The 14,124-nt window shown below is 44.5% G+C and overlaps 1 protein-coding gene across 1 annotated transcript in view; it reads right to left on the bottom strand.

The window, feature by feature from the left end:
• Positions 1–13,912, bottom strand: part of LOC146051636 (uncharacterized) — a 42,864-nt gene extending 28,952 nt beyond the window's left edge. Inside the window, exon 1 of the mRNA XM_083167901.1 lies at positions 13,840–13,912. The gene's annotated coding sequence lies outside the window, so the exon portion shown is untranslated. The remainder of the gene's footprint in view (positions 1–13,839) is intronic.
• Between the last annotated feature and the right edge of the window lie 212 nt (positions 13,913–14,124).

Here is a 14,124-nt window from a genome sequence, read left to right as displayed (position 1 = left end):
AAGGCAAGTGTGATCAAATAATATAAAGAAATAATATAAAGATCCCATGTATTCGGTGGTAAGTATAAGATGTGGATAATAGGCAAAAGACGTTAATGCGTTTCAGGAATGATGTGACAATTATCAAAATGAGGAAGAATAATGGTGTGGCGATTAGATCAACGTGATCAGCATTAAATATCCCATAGGGGATAAATATAATATTGGGTGATTGTGTAACATAGACAATTGGGGATATATTCAAAAAGCAAAAAAATAACAAGAAAAAGAAGGTGAATAATATAAAACAAAAACACACAGCACACTGTGGGAACCTCTTAATGCTAAGAGAAGATAGGGTGATAGAATAAATTCAATATTGGTCAATGTCAACAGATTTGTTCCGGAAGACCACTGCCACCAACTCCCTACTCCATAATACAAGTGCCCACTTTCCCCCAGTGATTAAAGGATTACCCAAAGGGGAATATCTGCGGACCAGACGAAATTGCTCCAAAGAGACCACCTACCTAGAAAGGGCAGAACAATTGGACCTTAGACTAGAGAACAGGGGATACAGTAGAAGGTGCATCCGCAAAGCAAAAAAAGAAGCCAACCAGTATAAGAGAGAACAACTCCTCGTTCCTAAGGACAGAACTACTAATGAACCGATGGAGAAGATACGGTTTGTTGGCACTTTCTGCAAAGAGTGGCAGGACAGACATCTCAATATTCTAAAATCAGACAAAGACCTTGAGGGCATACTTGGAGACAGAATCAACATCAGTTGGAGGCGTAGTAATAACCTCCGGGACACACTGGTCCATAGTCACTTCACTAAAGAGACCACAACGAAAATTGCCAAAAAGGGTTCTTTTAAATGTGGAACCTGTAGAATATGTCAGTACATGATACCACAAGAGTCTTATACAGACAGATAACACAAACAATGGAAGATCCAGAAATACATCACATGTGAAAGTGCGGGAGTGATATATAATCTGGAATGCCCTTGTGGCAAACATTATATCGGCAAAACCCGTAGACCTCTAAAAAAAGAGAATATCGGAACATCTGCTCAGTATCAAGAATGCCACAAGGGATCAGCAACACTTTAAAACCCTTACCCCCGTAGCGAAACACTTCTCAAGGTACCACCAAGGCAGCCCCAAAGGTCTAAAGGTCTTTGGAATGGCCAAAATAGAGATGGATATACGCAGGGGGGATTGGGATAGAGAACTATTGAAGCAAGAAACCCGCCTGATCTTCCTCATGGGAACCATGTCCCCGGGAGGACTTAATGAAGAGAACAATTATACAGTGTTCCTATAAGATCCTATCTCTTTATCATAAAAAATCTTACAAGGATTGAGTCAATTACAATCTGTAATTTTGACCGCAAAATATTGAATTTATTCTATCACCCTATCTTCTCTTAGCATTAAGAGGTTCCCACAGTGTGCTGTGTGTTTTTGTTTTATATTATTCACCTTCTTTTTCTTGTTCTTTTTTTGCTTTTTGAATATATGCCCAATTGTCTATGTCACACAATTACCCAATATTATATTTATCCCCTATGGGATATTTAATGCTGATCACGGCGATCGAATCGCCACACCATTATTCTTCCTCATTTTGATAATTGTCACATCATTCCTGAAACGCATTCACGTCTTTTGCCTATTATCCAAATCTTATACTTACCACCGAATACATGGGATCTTTATATTATTTCTTTATATTATTTGATCGCACTTGCCTTTTGATAGCAACACACCAGCAGATCCTATGTCTGCTGGTCTGGCTTCACGTCGTTGTCACCTTATTGGTACTATCTGCACCAATCATACTTACCACATGGACCCCTCTTTCAATTCCTGTTTTTCCTATTTGCATTTAGAAATATTTCATTGGAATCTATGGAATACCATTCCTATTATATGTATATGTCACTATGCTGACACTCATTGTATTATACACTCCTATGTAGCACTTGTTAAACGACCCAATCCTTGTGATTATTCCTTAAAAGGAACCTCCCGTTATCTCAGGAAACTTTACTTATTCATTTTCCTCCTCTTCTGTTTAAAAATTGACTAATGTCAATAAATCTCATTGACAATAATAAAATCTCATCGTTGCCAAATTATATGGCAAGTACTATCGGAAGCAATTGCATGGTGTGTACACAAAATAAAAATCACCTGGTGTGTACCCTAGGCTGAAATTGCCCGGTGTGTACGCAAATAAACAATATAACAATCAAGAGATCCATTGGGAGATATCCATTTTATTTCATTGTATTTCTTTTGTACTGATGCGGGAAAGGATCCTCAGCGTATCATACACCTCTGGGATTACATACCCTTGAGACAATGACAACTAAACACACCAAACGATAGAAAAATAGACCATTACGTGTATAAAGGTGTGACATCGCACACAGGTGCGAGCGAGTAATTCCACCTGATGAACCAATCATGCATATTCATGAGCGGTACAGGTATTTAAACAGCTTCCGGCCACCCCTCCAGGTTGGTCCTGACTAAGCTCCCCAGCGAAGTGTGCGCTGACCAAACACTCCGTTTGACCCCCTGTTCCCTTCCCCAATTTGAATGCATTTTGATCTGTTTAGATAGGGCTTAGTACTTAAGTGGTGCATCGCACTCTGTAGCGGCTGAACCTGAGGCGCGGCACTTGACGTCTGTGACCGCGACCTCTGTGCCCAGCTAACTTAGGCGCACACCCGGTGGTATCCTTTCCCCGGTGTTGCAGCCTCCATGTTAGTCACTGGCAGCCAACAGAAACTGCGTCGTAGACGAGATACCAGGAGACAGACCACAGTCTGCTTCAGGTCTCGTTTCTCAGCAGCAGAATTACGGGGGATATGTATATATGTTAAAACCCCGAACACACTATTAAAATCACAGCCAGTGACTGTAAAAATTCTCTACCACCCTGGTATATCACAGAGGAATACTAATAATCAGATTTACTGACATACTGACACAGTGAGTGTCAACGAATAAACTGTGATACCCACTTCAGAGAAACATATTTGCGAACCACCAATGCCCATGTGTAATAAACAGACAACAGTGTAAAACTATGCATTTATTTTGAAGAAAATTGTTACATTAAAAATACAAATATAAATACTATTTGGAAGGTACAGGCAACAGTGGGGTCTCACGTTGCAGGGATAGTTTTATCCCGTTTTAAATACATGTTTGTATATGTATGTGTCAATTTGTGTTTTTATTTCGCTCTTTTTTAGAAAATAATAAATTAAAAGCTATATTTTATGTAATCCTTTTTCTCTGGTGCGCCACACAGAGAAATTCCTTTTTCTGTCCACCGTCTTTCTGGTATGAAATATAGGCGGCCGGGCGGCTGTAATATAGGCAGGTGGGCGGGCCGGACATACTGGGTGCGGGGGCCGTATCCGGCCCGCGGGCCGGAGGTTCCCCACCCCTGCTCTAGGTGCTCTGTGGCTACATCATCTAGGGCAGAGATGCACATTTCTGACTTTAACCCTGAGTACACCCCAGAGTATGGGTCTTCAAACTGCGGCCCTCCAGATGTTGTGGAACTACATGTCCCAGCATGCCCTGACATAAATAGGGGAGCTGCAAAGTATCCGAGCCCCCCACAGTAGGAGCAGCAGCTTGTAAACACAGTGGCACCTGTGTCGCCTAATAAAAGCTGCTGCCCCCCACTGACAGCAGCACCACCAAACTTATCAAGAGGGTGCCGCTGACAGGGAAGAGGAAGCTGCTTAGAAGAGATCCTGATGAAAGCACCTCCAGGATGGAGAGGAGGGAGCCACAAACAGTGGCGTTCCCAGCCGACTTAAGGGAAGAGACGCTCACTGGAATCAACTGCTGCAGCCACCGAGAGAGAGCAAAGGTGCGGAGCACAGCCGCTTACTGAAGCCGCTATAGACAACGGACAGCAATGGCATTAAGAAGGGAGGTGAAGTGTGAGGTCAGCAGTGTTGTTCAGGAGGGAGGTGCTGACAGAAGCACCACCTAGCCAGGGAAGAGGAAGCTGCTTAGAAGAGATCCTGATGAAAGCACCGCCAGGCTGGAGAGGAGGGAGCCATGAACAGTGGAGCTCCCAGCCGAATGAAGGGAGGAGCCGCTCACTGGAGTCAAGCACTGCTGCTGCCGAGAGAGCAAAGGTGCGGAGTGCCGCCGCTTACTGAAGCAGTTATAGACAGCTGACAGCAATGGCATCAATGGAGGTGAAGTGTGAGGTCAGCAGTGCTGTTCAGGAGGGAGGGGCTGACAGAAGTGCCGTCTAGCAAGCGAGAAGTCACCTGTAGGAGGAGCCTTCGAGAGCAGAGTGAGCAGCACTAATTGTTACCCGTTGTCCCAGGCTGTGCCTACCACTGTGGCCAGCAAACGGGAACAGCGGAGGAAAGTTGGTCACACAGGGACAGGATTGTGAAGGGAGAAGGTTCCATTCCAGGAAAAGGAAAATTACAGAGGTCAAGGTAATTTTTTGTATTATTTTAATCACACCTTTCACCTCCTTACATAGCACCTATGTGCTTATTAACCCCTACTAATTTTCATTTGTGTGCTGCCCTGGAGTGGTCGGGCTGTGTTGGCATGATGGGGGCTCAAACTCCAGACCCAGTTTTAAGGGACCCCCAGTGACACAGACACCTTGACGTACGGCCTGGGGGCTTAGCCCTATATCTGCAGATACACGCAACCAAGATCTCTGTATTATAGTAACATAGTAATTAAGGCTGAAAAAAGACGTTAGTCCATCGAGTTCAACCTATCTGACTTGTAACTACTGACTTGAATAAGTCATACCTATAGGATTCCCTTAGTGGCCAAAAATTTACCCAGTTTTGATTTAAATTCATTAACAGTAGTTGCTGTAATCACCCCCACCGGCAATGAGTTCCAGAATGTTACTGCTCTAATGGTGAAGAATCCTCTTCTTAATTCAGTACGGAATTTCCTTTCCTCGAGCCTCAGTACATGTCCGCGTGTCCTAAGTATAGGCCTGTTAGTGACCAAATCATCTCCCAGTTCCATGATTAGCAATCCTGTATTTGAACATACTAATCCTATCACCTCTCAACCTCCGTTTCTCCAGTGAAAACCTATTCAGCCTGGTTAACCTATCTTTGTTTTCTAGTGATTCAAGACCTTTTACTAGCTTAGTCGCCCTTCCCTGTACCAATTAATTTATGTCATTCCTAAGGTGCAGTGCCCAGAACTGAACACAATACTTCAATTGTGGTCTCACCAATGTCTTGTAAAGAGGCACTATCACATTGGCATCCCTTGAATCCATGCGATTTTTCATTGTAAAGACCCAATTTTTAATTGTATAGTCACCCATGGGTGATTTCATACCCCCACTATCCAACTACGCATGGAGTAGATTTTATATAGTGTGGCGAGCGCATCGAGCCCCACGAGGGGACGCAGAATACATGTAAAGTTATCCACATCCCCTCACGGGGCTTGCTGCGCTCGCCACGCTTCGGGCTCGGTGGCTCGCCACACTATATAAAATCAACTCCATGCGTAGTTGGATAGTGGGGGTATGAAATCACCCATGGTTGACTATACAATTAAAAATCAGGTCTTTACAATGACTAAAAAAATCAGGTCTTTACTTCACCCACCCTCCTAGTTTAAAATCTCCTCAAGCCTTCCCACCATTCTACCCCCGAGCACCCCTACCCCCTCCTCGTTCAGGTGCAATCCGTCGCGGCAGAAGAGAGGTCATCTGACCGAGAAATCCACCCAGTTTTCTAGGAACTCAAATCCCTCCCTCCTGCACTAGTCTTTGAGCCACAAGTTAACCTCCCTAATCTTCCACTGTCTCCCTGGGCTAGCTCGTGGCACAGGCAATATTTCTGAGATTATTACCCTAGATGTCCTCGTCTTAAGTTTATTGCCTAGATCCCTAAAGTCTTTTTTGAGGACATCCCATCTACCACTGACTTGTCATTGGTGCCAACATGCACCAAGACCGTGTGGGTCTTCCCCAGCCCCTCCCAATAATCTGATCATTAGTGTTATTTCTCACTCCGTGTGCAACTGTGATACAAAACGTTTTTTCTTAACCAGAATTACCCCTCCCTTTTAGCACCTGAGTGACATCACAATCTGATTGAGCAGCCTGCCAATAAATGTGTTGAGAGGCATAGATGGGTCAGCATTAGGAGGGATTGCTGACTCCAGAGTGCCATTGGAGAAGCCAGGGGTATCTCCAAGTAAGATGTCTCTCAGATGTTGTACGCCATTATATTGTGGCCTTACACTGGGCTATTAGACCCAGACATATTTGTTACTGTTTATGGGATGGGTTTGGGGGTGCGGTGCAGTGACATTTTACCTACTGCCTAAAGTTCATAAGGACCCAGTTAACCTTCCGGGACACCCAATAGTATTGGGTGTAGGCTCTGTGACGTGAATATGTCACAGTTCATTGACTTCTTCCTGCAACCGCTGGTATAGAAAAATGCATCTCATCTTAAAGATACCAAAGATTTACTGAATTTCCTACCTACGGATTAGTGGGAGGAAAATGTCATCCTTGTGACAGCTGATGTTAAAATTGCTGTGCACAATAATTGAGCATTAGCAAAAGCACTATAAGAAAGCAATTTAAATGAACCCCTCCAAAACCTGTTAACAGAAGGGATTAGATTCATCCTCACAAACAATTATTTTATGTTTGACCATATGTATTTTATGCAGAGGGTAGGAACGGATATGGGCACCAGGTTCGCCCCGAGTTATGAGAACAACTTTATGGAGAAGTGGGAGCAAGATTTTATCTGGTCCCACAACCCATTTGGGGTGAACCTGGTGTCCTGGAAAAGATACTTAGACGATATCTTGTTCCTGTGGAGAGGTGGACAACAGTCGCTACAGGCTTTCTGTAATTACCTCAACCAGAATACTCTTAATATTGAGGTCAAATTTGTACTAAAATTTTCACTTAACCTACATATTCAGGTGCTCCCACCTACATATCTGACCTTGTCTCTCTTTACACTCCCACCCGCCCTCTCCGCTCCACAAACGCATGTCACCTCTCCTGCAAACTGTTACTTCCTCCCATTCCTGCCTCCATGACTTTGCCCATTGTTTTCCATCTCTCTGGAAATAACTACCCCTCCCTGTCAGACTTGCCACCTCCCTACAAAACTTTAAATGGGCACAGACGACCCACTTCTTCATTAAATCTATCCATTTATCATCCTAACCCAATGTTTATTTTCACTTGTATCCCAGCTGTGTCACCCCAGTTTGACTGCCCCTTACCTTTCGAATGTAAGTTCTAATGAGCAGGGCTCTCTCCTCGTGTGCTTTTCTTAGAATATATCTCTGCCACTGTTAGAATTGTATCAGTGTCCACTGCAGCAACGGTCTTTTATTTACCATATACTTGTCCTAATTTGCATTTGTACTGTAAATCACAATCTTTCCTGTATTGTTCTTTGCTCATCTATGTATTGTCAGTCGCTGTGAAACCCTTGTAGCACCATATAAATCATCGATAATAATAATTGAAAACACCAGTTGTCACCACGAGAACTGTTCGCTGATGATATTTTGGCGATAATTGCGAACCCTGATTCATCTCTTCCATATTTCATGAAGGAACTTGACTTATTTGGCAAACTCTGCATTTTCAAGATCAATTTGTCCAAATCCTGTGCATTAAACATTTCAATTTCAAACCCGATGATAACTAGGTTAATAACCTCTTTCCCCTTTGTATGGAAAACCTCTCATATCACTTACTTAGGAATCCAGCTTCCTAAGGACTTATCTCGGGTAACATCCATAAATTTCCTTCCGCTAATTCAGACACTTAGAGCTGATTATAGTAGGTGGCACTCCCAACAATTTCCATGGCTTGGTAGAACATATTTAAGATGTATAATCTCCCTAAATTACTTTATAAACTCCAGGCTTTGCCTGTCTGGATCCCAGACTCCTGGTTCAAGTCCATAGGCTCTCTTATCCAACAATTAATCTGGTCCCGTAAGAGACCTAGGATTAATTGATTAATATTGACAAGATCTTTTAGTCAAGTGGTTTCCAACTCCCAGATGTCAAAAATTACTGCAAGGCAGTTTTGCTCAATAGAGTTTTGGATTGGACTAGGAGTCGGGAGACTAGTAGTAGTTTGTTTATTTATAAGGCGCCATAAAGTGTCCGCAGCGCCGTACATAGCAAACAAAAACAAATTACAAGGTAACGTACAGAGTGTGTTGATAAAATACAGCATAAATAGGGGTATAGCTGGAATAACTAAAATCAGCATCAGTTTTGAAGTAGGTGTCGAAATTGTAGAGGAGACTGAAGATAAAGTAGAGGAAGGGAAGAACAGGGCAGGAGCGCTGGTGAGGTAAAGAGGTAGGGTGAGTACGTGAGGAAGGAGGGCCCTACTCATAAGAGTTAACAGACTAAAAAGGAGGTGGGTGGACAAACAAAAAACAATAGGATAAGTAGGAACGGATGGAGGGGTAGGGTAGGCAGGATTGGAGGAGCGAAAGAGGTTAGGAGGAGGAGGGATAGGCTAGTCGGAAGAAGAGGGTTTTGTGGGAGCGCTTGAAGGAGGTAAGGGAATCAGAAAGCCTGATGGGTGGTGGGAGGTTGTTCCAGTGCTGGGGGCAGCGCGAGAGAAGTCTTTGACACGGAAGTGGGTGATTAGGTGAGAGGTCAGGGCGGTGGAGCGAAGAGGACGGGAGGGAGTGTGGATAGAGATCAGTGAAGAGAGGTAAGGAGCTGTGGAGGACGAGAGAGCCTTGTAGGTGGTGGTGAGGAGTTTAAAGAGAATTCGGAAAGGAATATGGAGCCAGTGAAGAGATAGACAGAGGGGGGAGGCGGAGGTAGAGCTGCGGAAGAGAAAGATGAGCAGCGGCATTAAGAATGGATTGGAGAGGGGCGAGAGGTAGCCCGGAAAGAAGGATGTTGCAGTAGTCAAGACGGGAGATGACAAGAGAGTGAATGAGATTTTTGGTCGCGTCAGTGGAGAGGAATGGTCTGATGCGCGAGAGGTTGCGGAGGTGAAAGCGGCAAGACTGAGAGCACGAATGTGGGGGTGAAAGAGAGGGAGAAGTCAATGATGACACAGAGGCAGCGCGTTTGGTCAGTGGAGGTGATCTCGGTTTCACTAATGCTGATGGAGATAGTGGGAGAAGAGGGGATGTTCGGGGGATGGAAGATTAGAAGTTCAGTTTTAGCCATGTTTAGTTTCAGGAAGCGTTGGGTCATCCAGGCTGAGATGGCCGTGAGGCATTCGGAGACCTTGGACAGGAGTGATGGGGATAGGTCGGGGGAGGAGAGATAGATTAGGGTATCATCAGCATAAAGGTGGTAATGGAAGCCGTAGGAGCTGATGAGGGTGCCCAGAGAGGTGGTGTAGAGGGAGAAGAGGAGAGGGCCAAGGACTGACCCTTGGGGAACACAAACTAGCTGCGGGGTAGTAGGAGAGGAGGAGCTCGGAGTGGAGATGGAGAAGGCGCGATCGGAGAGGTATGAGGTGAACCAGGAGAAGACCGTGCCAGTGATGCCAAAGGAGCGGAGGGTGTTGAGCAGGAGAGGGTGGTCAACAGTGTCAAAGGCAGCCGACAGATCAAGCTGGATGAGGATAGAGAAGAGGCCTTTGGATTTAGTCTATAGTAGATCGTTAGTGACTTTGGCCAGGGCAGTTTCAGTGGAATGTAAAGGGCAGAACCCAGATTGGAGGGGGTCTAGAATGGAGTTAGCAGTAAGGTGGCTTAGGAGACGATTATAGGCCAGACACTCTAGGAGCTTGGAGGCAAAAGGGAGGAGGGAGATGGGCCTGTAGTTGGACGGACAGTTGGGGTCCAGATTTTTTTTTTTTGAGAATTGGGGAGACAAGAGCGTGTTTGAAGGAGGAGGGGAAGATCCCAGAGGATAGGGAAAGATTAAAGAGGTGAGCCAGGTGAGAGCAGACCGACGGACTGACACGACGGGTAATATTTGAGGGATTGAGGGGATTTAAAAAAAAAATGGAGATTTCTTACCAAATGTTTCACTTTCTGAATCGCTCATCCTATTAAATTTCACCCACAATCTCTACCTTGTATAAAATTTTACATGACTCAGATTCTCAGAGGCAACTGCCTTTTATAGTAGCGTGGGAAAGGGATTTGGGAATTTCGCTTACAGAGAAGGAATAGGAACTCCTATTTCTCAAAGCTCAGACAAGCGCCGTATGTATACAAGTTAGAGAAACTCAGTCTAAACTCCTAATGAGATGGTATAGATACCCCTCTCCCCTACACGCAATGTATCCAGCGAGGTCAGACAGATGCCATAACGCTAGAGGTTCTCTACTACATGTATGGTGGAGCTGCCCTTCAATTACATCATACTGGGTTGATGTTATGGCCATTTCCTCTGATATCTTACGCACTACAATTACCACTATCCCGGCTTTTTGACTATTGTCTTTGTCAAACTAGAAAACGTCCTCACTTTGCCACCTTATTAATGCTGCACAAGCTATAATCCCCACATTATAGCGATCCACCACCCCTCCCACTCGTAAAGCTTGGTTCTCTAGAGTCCATATGACTATGGACTACAACCTATTGACCTCTAAAGATAAAAACGTACTTGAATTCTCTACTACCTGGCTGCTATGGCTAGACTATAAATCATCTTCTGCATAGAAAGATTATCTTTCCTCTACGAGAGATCGGGATATCACCAATACCTTACCCTTAGGCCAGCCTTTTTCAACTGGAGTACCACGGCACACAGACCAGTTGCTAGGTGTGCCGCCGCCCGCCTGACCTGCAGCCAGGGCCAGCTCCAGGCATGTTTGTATTGAGTGGTCACACTGGGTGCCACCCTTGACGGATGCCACACGCTGGCGCCGCCATATTGGAGCCTGGAGCCAGCCTACTAAACTGCTCTGTGTGTGCTGTGTGGCACCAGCATCTGACAACAGACACTGACACCGCTCAACGATCACTGAGAAGTCCAGCTTTAGTCCGCTGGCAGCCCACCGCACTCCCCCCTCCGTCGTTGCCGGCATAGGTACTGTCGGGGCATATCTGGCACTCTGGAAACATGTGTATCTGGAACTGTGGAGGCATTTATGTACCTGGCACTGCTGGGGGGGGGGGGGGGGGGGCAGTATCCTGCGTAGCTGGCACTGCTGGGGGGACAGTATCCTGCGTAGCTGGCACTGCTGGGGGGACAGTATCCTGCGTAGCTGGCACTGCTGGGGGGGCAGTATCCTGCGTAGCTGGCACTGCTGGGGGGACAGTATCCTGCGTAGCTGGCACTGCTGGGGGGACAGTATCCTGCGTAGCTGGCACTGCTGGGGGGACAGTATCCTGTGTAGCTGGCACTGCTATTTTTACTAATTTTAAGAGGAATAACAACATATTAACATATATTAAATGTCGATATTTGGTATTATATTTGATAAAGGATGGTGTGCCTTTAAAATCTTGTTTAGCGTGCCATGGGTTTAAAAAGGTAGAAAATCACAGCCTTAAGCTATTCTGTTTTAATTCTTTCTTGTAGGTCAATTTCTTTCATCTTATCCCACCCCCACTTGAACCCCTTAAAATATGCTATGTAAAAGTTAGACAGTACTGGATTTGATTCATTGTTTACCGATTAAATAGGTACTGTTTGGTTTTATTATGTTGGATGTATGTAGTGCTATATGGGTTTTTTTTGGGGACAATTTCAGTTCCTATTCCTATTTCAATTGCACACTGGATTGTTTTAGGTTTTCTAAAATTTTAAAAAATAAAATAAAAACAGATTATACAAAAAAAATAAAAAACCTGCCTCGGGAGCCACAGTTTAAGATTTAAGCTAATTGAACGACAGACTATAAGATAGTAACTATGTTGACTGATAAGCTGGGGAAGTGGAGCGATTAATTGCTCATCCCATCAAGTAAAAATACCAGCTTTATTAATATTGGACAAAAGCTAGAACACAGTTTTAAGAATGTATTATTTATTGTATGCAATTGAAAGTTATTACAGGTTGATTATCCATTATCCAAATTATTCCGAAAACCATACATTTCAGAAAGTAAAAAAAAAAAAAAAAAAATATTTTTTTGGTACTTGTGTATTATCACGGCTCCCGCGATTTTCACCGAAGAGCATCTCATCGCATCGCATGCAATATAGCGGCATGCGATGCGATTTTTAATTGTACAAGCAACCGAGCACGAAGCGCGGCGAGCGGACGACTTAACATGTATTCTTAAATCAACTCCACGCCGACGTGGATAGTGGGGTATGAAAAGGTCGGAGGACGCGAACCGCTGCGCTCGCCACGCTTCAGGTTGGCGTGGATAGTGGGGGTCGCGTTGACAATGGGGGTGCATTTTACATTGTAAGCACCCATCAGGGTGCTTGTGCAATTAAAAATCGCATCGCATGCCATTTTGCTGGCATGCGATGCAATATTTAATTGTACAATGCGGGTCATTTAACGCGAATATCGCATCGCATACCACTAAATAAGGTATGCGATGCAATGGGCGCCGTGATAATACACAAGTACCATTTTTGTTTTCCTAAAAACCTACTGGGGACATGATATGTAACTGGCGCTACTGGGGACATGATATGTAACTGGCGCTACTGGGGACATGATATGTAACTGGCGCTACTGGGGACATGATATGTAACTGGCGCTACTGGGGACATGATATGTAACTGGCGCTACTGGGGGCATGATATGTAACTGGCGCTACTGGGGGCATGATATGTAACTGGCGCTACTGGGGGCATGATATGTAACTGGCGCTACTGGGGGCATGATATGTAACTGGCGCTACTGGGGGCATGATATGTAACTGGCGCTACTGGGGGCATGATATGTAACTGGCGCTACTGGGGGCATGATATGTAACTGGCGCTACTGGGGGCATGATATGTAACTGGCGCTACTGGGGGCATGATATGTAACTGGCGCTACTGGGGGCATGATATGTAACTGGCACTACTGGGGGCATGATATGTAACTGGCACTACTGGGGGCATGATATGTAACTGGCACTACTGGGGACATGATATGTAACTGGCACTACTGGGGACATGATATGTAACTGGCACTACTGGGGACATGATATGTAACTGGCACTACTGGGGACATGATATGTAACTGGCACTACTGAGGACATGATATGTAATTGGCACTACTGGGGACATGATATGTAACTGGCACTACTGAGGACATGATATGTAACTGGCACTACTGAAGGTATGATATGTAACTGGCACTACTGAGGACATGATATGTAACTGGCACTACTGAGGACATGATCTGTAACTGGCAATATTAGAGACATGATATGTAACTGGCACTATTGGGGACATGATATGTAACTGGCACTATTGGGGACATGATATGTAACTGGCACTACTGAGGACATGATCTGTAACTGGCAATATTAGAGACATGATATGTAATTGGTACTACTGGGGACATGATATGTAACCGGCACTAAATATGTGCAAGAAAATGATTAATTGGCATTCAAATTCAGTACCTGAGATTGTACGCAAATTTTGTTTCATGCTTTGAAACCTTGTTTAATGCCCAAATACAATATATTTGTGTGTATTTCATGTGTATGTACAACATAAATGCAAGATACCTCATTGAAATAAAAAATTATTCTGAAATGCAGAATAATCCATTATCCAAAATTCTTCCGGTCCCAAGCATTTTGGATACGGGATACACACCATGTATTATGTCTGTTATATGCATTTGATATCTATAGATATGTATGTAGTAAGTATTTCTCTGTTAATGTATTATCACCTGTGTATATTAAAAATATAGTTACCGTCATTTAGAAGTGGGTCCTCTAATCAGTTTATTGTAAGGGGAGATCCTAAAAACTAGAAGGGAGAAATAGATTAGGATATAGTGTTCTAGCACCCGCTATCTTTGAAAACCCATACAGTTCCTGTTCCCTGCCTGGGGTGTCACTGTCTGCTGTAGTGCTTCTAGCACAGGTCTAGAAACACCACAGCAGACAGCGACACCCCAGACAGGGAAGAGCGGCTGCCAGTGGGGTGGGGGGGGGGGGGGAGCTGCGGGAGCTTTCAGACCGCAAATGCCGGATTGC

Source organism: Crinia signifera, unplaced genomic scaffold (assembly GCF_055691185.1).
Source record: "Crinia signifera unplaced genomic scaffold, ASM5569118v1 HAP2_SCAFFOLD_104, whole genome shotgun sequence".
Lineage (NCBI taxonomy): Eukaryota > Metazoa > Chordata > Amphibia > Anura > Myobatrachidae > Crinia > Crinia signifera.
This window is presented reverse-complemented; position numbering and strand designations above follow the sequence as displayed.